At 40.5% G+C, this 5579-nt stretch overlaps 1 non-coding gene across 1 annotated transcript; it reads left to right on the top strand.

The window, feature by feature from the left end:
* The first annotated feature begins 3092 nt into the window (after window positions 1–3092).
* LOC122752394 lies at window positions 3093–3235 on the top strand. The gene has a single exon (XR_006356141.1). It is a non-coding gene; the product is annotated as a U11 spliceosomal RNA (small nuclear RNA).
* The last annotated feature ends 2344 nt before the right edge of the window (window positions 3236–5579 follow it).

Raw genomic sequence — 5579 nt, 5'->3', positions numbered from 1 at the left:
ACTGAGGACTTAAGTTATGCTGACCAGAAACCCAGTGAGACCCAAATACACATGTAAGGAGTTTCTTCCGGGCAGCTAGATGGCACAGTGGATAAAGCACTAGTCCTGGCTTCAGGAGGACCTGAGTTCAAATCTGACCTCAGACACTTTACACTTACTAGCTGTGTGACCCTGGGCAAGTTACTTAACCCCAATTGCCTCACACACACAAAAAGGGAGTTTCCTCACAATTATACATCTCAAGTAACCCATAAGTCTTATCTGACCCCATATTGATCAAACTGATCAAATTGTTTCTATGTTCCTTTGCTTCAATATAGTCACTAGGGGGAAAGTAGGAAACCTTTTTTCTGATTTCAGGAAACTGCACCTGTTCACTCTCCCCCTCCCTATTTGGAATGTCCCTAATCTTTCCTCCAATTAGAAATCAAATTACCTAATTTTGTATCCTGGTTGTTTTCTTTTAATTAATTGGTCTTATTTGCTCGCTTTTGTTGTATAAAAAAATCTGATGCCCTGTGTCCAATGTCAAAGCTGAGGGGTCTGGTCCTGATTTGTTGGGCAATTGGCATGCGTTGCTTGATCAATATGCTTGGAAGCTCCAACCTTTGTTTCTTCATTCATTTCATCTTACACCTGCCACACCAAGAGATACAAGCACACTGGTGTTCTCAGTTTAGTTAAGTAGAAGCAACTGGATAAAGGGAGATTTTTGGGGTTTTTTTGACCCAACATTGGGTGACCCTCAGTTTGTTCTTTGGTAAAATGAAAAATCTGTATTATTTCTCTCAGTTGATTCAAGACTCAAAAGAGGCTGTGCTTTGCAAGTGCTGAGCTTTGCAAAGTCTAAACCTCAATTTTTTCATCTGTAAAACAAGGTTAATAATCACAGCCTTTAAACCCATGCTAGCTGTTTAGGATGATGGCCAAATCTCCTTATATCTCAGAAACCCCCAAATAAGTAGGTTACAGGTGAGTTAGAGACCTACATTGGTTGGATTGAAATGATAGGGCTAGACTAGGGCTTCTTAAACTTTTTCCACTCCAGACCCCTTTTCGTCTAAGAAACTTTTACACGACCCAGGGTATATAGGTATATAAAATAGGGCTACGTAGCCTTTTTCTGTTGCCAAAATTTTTGCAACCCCCACATTCAATTACGGGACCCCTTACCCACAGTTTAAGAAGCTAGGGGCTAGACTATCTTTTTTTTTTTTTTTTTTAGTGAGGCAATTGGGGTTAAGTGACTTGCCCAGGGTCACACAGCTAGTAAGTGTGTGTTAAGTGTCTGAGGCCGGATTTGAACTCAGGTACTCCTGACTCCAGGGCCGGTGCTCTATCCACTGCACCGCCTAGCTGCCCCTAGACTATCTTTTTTTAAAAAGCATTATATATTTGTCCTTTAATTCTTAAGCACCCGGTTTTAAAGAAAACTTTTAGATATTTTTAGTTATTTATCTTACTTTTATTTCTATATAACATCTTTTTTTTTTTTTTTTTTTTTTTTGCAGGGCAATGGGGGTTAAGTGACTTGCCCAGGGTCACACAGCTAGTAAGTGTTAAGTGTCTGAGGCCGGATTTGAACTCAGTTACTCCTGAATCCAGGGCCGGTGCTTTAACCACTGCGCCATCTAGCTGCCCCTCTATATAACATCTTTAATACACTGCTGTTAATATATTATAAATTAGATGACATATATTTACATTATTCAGATTAGCTAATTAAAGACTGTGATTATGAATTATATATATATATATATTTTTTTTGCAGGGCAATGTGGGTTAAGTGACTTGCCTAGGGTCACACAGCTAGTGTCAAGTGTCTGAGGTCAAATTTGAACTCAGGTCCTCCTGAATCCAGGGCCATGAATTATATTTGATATAAGAATGATATTTATATTTGTTATTCAGATTAGCTAATTAAAGACTGTGAGGAGTTTAAAAAACAGTGATGGTAAGAGCCCGTTCTCCTCTCCCTGGGACCCCATCTCTTCTTACTCTCTTTTCTTGCAGATCCTCAGCCTGAACTCAAGATTTGTACATACTCACTGCCTGTTAATCTTTCTTCCTTCCTTCCTTCCTTCGGCAATGAGGGTTAAATGACTTGCCCAGAGTCACACAGCTAGCCAAGTGTTAAGTGTCTGAGGCTGCATTTGAACTCAGGTCGTCCTGAATCCAAGGCCTGTGCTTTATCCACTGCGCCACCTAGCTGCCCCAGCCGGTTGTTAACAAGCATATATTGGGGCAGCTAGGTGGCGCGGTGGATAGAGCACCGGCCCTACAGTCAGGAGTACCTGAGTTCAAATCCGGCCTCAGTCAGACACTTTAGCTGTGTGACTCTGGGCAAGTCACTTAACCCCAATTGTCTCACTAAAACAAACAAACAAACAAACAAACAAAACCCAAGCATATATTAAGCGCCTATATGACAAGCATAGCGCTAAGCGCAGGGGATACAAAAAATGATCTACACGAAAGCTATAGACAGGGTAAATTGGAGACAATCAATAGAGGGAAGGCACTCGTATTAAGGGAGATCGGGAAAGGATTCTTTGCCGGGTCTTGAGGGCAGCCGGGGAGGGAGCGTGGTAGGAGTGCGGGTTTAAACCCGGCATGTCTGCTATTTTTGATTTAGAGCAAGACATCTCGCTTCTCAGGTTCCTCCTCTGCCAATTACAGGTGAGGGAGCTGGACCACAGAGCTCCTTCCAGAACTCGCAGAAAAGCAGGGACGAGGGGCGCCCAAATCCCGAGTTCTTGCATTCAGATACATCCTCCCACCCACCTCTTACACCGAAGACTCCGCCCTACCCAAACCACACCCGCTCCCACCCATAGCGCGGCCAGCCCCTGACTTCCCAGAAGGCTCGGCTTTCCTATTTGCATACAAGAGATTGTCTTTTAGAGCTGGGGGGGGGGGTGGGTTGTAAAACTACATTACAACCCTCCTCCCAAATAAAACTATGCAATTTAAAGAAAAAGCTATACTCTATGGATTCAGACGTCGTTGAAAGAAATCTCGAAGCTGTTCTCACTCTTACTTAAGAATGTGTCGCTCGGTATCGCCACCGTGGTCTTGCGAGCGCTCGCGTTAAAAAGGGCTTCTGTCGTGCATGGCACACGTCGAGCGGCGGGGGTAACCTCAGCCGTTTTTCGTGCGGAATCGACATCAAGAGATTTCGGAAGCACAATTTTTGTTGCCTGGGCAGCTGGTGATCGTTGGTCCTGGCGCCCTTACTACGCTTTGAAAGAATAGATGATGGTTTTACACAGTAGTTTTCATTCAAATATCTCTCAGGTCAGTTGATTCAGCCGCGAATTTTATTTATTCACAGTACTAGAGAAGATAGTTCTGTATATATGTTTCAGTGCTTTTAGAGAAACTCCGTATAAGTTTCAAAGAGTTAACTCACTTGGTATGGTAATTTCCTAAACCTTTGAAATGACAGGTGGTCCAGTCTCATTTCGATTGTCTTTTTCTGTCGAGCTGAGCTTCCCCTCCCCCCGCTTTTTTTCACCTCACTGTTAATCAAAAAATATTTTAAAATCAAATTTTATTTTTTAACAATCATTTTTTCCTCCCCCTTTCACCACTCACCTCCTATTGAGAAAAAGAAAAGAAAAAGGAAACTCATGACAAATGCGCATAATCAAGAAAAACAAATTCTTACATTAGCCATATTGGAAAAATGCAAGCCCACTCTATATTCTGAGCTCATCATCTCTTCTATCAAGACATGACTAATCGTTGCAGTCTTTTATTAGAGTTATTAAAATTTTCAAAATTGTGCTAAGCTTATTTATCACCCTCAGGGTTTCCTCTGACAATCCACACGGTGGTGCCAGTGAGCAGAGAAATATACAGAGTCAAAGGTGAAGAAGCTGCTATGTATCTCCTTTCCCTGGCGAACCTTGATTTTTTTTGTTGTTGTTTACATAGGATTTATCAAACTCTGAGATACAAACAGAAGGAATAGCTTTCTCCTATTTAAAAGGTGAGGAAATTTGTCATCGAATGCTAGAAAGGTAAGGGAGGTTTAGATTGCATCTAGAATTGATTAAGCACCTACTATGTGTCATATACATAGAGCAGCCAGGTGGCCCAGTGGATAGAGCACTGGGCTTCAAATCTGAAACGCTTATCTTCAGGATTTCAAATATGGCCTCAGACACTTCCTGGGTGTGTGACCCTGGGGCAACTCACTTAACCCTGTTTGATTTAGTTTCCTCATCTATAAAATGAGCTGGAGGAGAAAACAGCAAATCACTTCAGTATCTTTGCTAAGAAAACCCCAAATGGGGTCACAAAGAGTTGGATATAACTGAAACGACTAAACAACAACAAAACATTAGTCATCTTTAATTTGTATTTCTCTTATTAATGATTTGTAGTTGGGTCCCACCACACACACATTGTAGTTTTGAGGTTTACAGTTTCTTCCTTGGAAAATTCTTCAAGTTGAGTAATTCTCAAATGAAGAAATTAAAGCGATCAGTGGACATATGAAAAAATGTTCCAAATCACTCACAATAAAAGATAACTCTGCAAACTGAAACAATTCTGAAGTTAAGTTTTTTGAGAAAGATTATGAAAAGGAAAATGGTGACCGCTGGAGGGGATATGGAAGGATGAGCACACTAGTGTTCTATTTATTGGTGGAGCTGCAAACTGGTCCAGTTAATTTGGAAAGCAATTTAGAACCATACCTCCAAATTTACTGGATTGTGCATATCCTTTGACTGAGGGGTACCACTACCAATCTCACACACCAAAGAGATAAAAGGAGGAAAGATACCACATGTATAATAATATTAATGACATCACGTTTTATTGTAACAAAAAACTAGAAGCTAATAAGGTATAATTGGGAAATGGCTGAACAAATTATGATATATGAATGGAATGGAATATTATTTCTCCATAAGAAATGATAAAAGGGATATATTCAGAGAGACATAGAAAGATTTGTATGAACTGATGTGAAGTGAGCAGAACCAGGGGAATAATTTATTTAGTAACAACAACATAGTAAAGAAAAATAACTTTGAAAGACTTCAAAGCTCAATTGTCACTTCAGAAAACTGATAAAGAAGTATGTGCCCTCCTTCGCAGAGAGGTGGTGGACTGAGTGTGCAGAATGAGACATATACATTAACGGATAATGTATCAATTTGTGTTGCTCCACTATTCTTTTTTTTTTTTTTTTGGAGTGAGGCAATTTGGGGTTAAGTGACTTGCCCAGGGTCACACAGCTAGTTAAGTGTCTGAGGCTGGATTTGAACTCAGGTCCTCCTGACTCCGGGGCCAGTGCTCTATCCACTGCGCCACCTAGCTGCCCCTCTACTATTCTTACTAGTTATAAGGGAGAAAATCTATTTGGAGCAGGAGAGAGTTGTGGGTAGTGATAATGAAGGAAAAAAATAGAAGGAAAGAACATCTATGGGACTTATTTTAAATGTAGAGAACAAAAGGAAGTTTAGAAAGAGACACAGACGAGTAGGGAGGGCATCATTGGTACTATTATGTTAAATCTAATATAAGCTTTTAAAAACTGTAATAGTAAGTCACAGTTTCACATA

This window comes from Dromiciops gliroides, chromosome 3, assembly GCF_019393635.1.
Source record: "Dromiciops gliroides isolate mDroGli1 chromosome 3, mDroGli1.pri, whole genome shotgun sequence".
Classification (NCBI taxonomy): Eukaryota; Metazoa; Chordata; class Mammalia; order Microbiotheria; family Microbiotheriidae; genus Dromiciops; species Dromiciops gliroides.
This window is presented reverse-complemented; position numbering and strand designations above follow the sequence as displayed.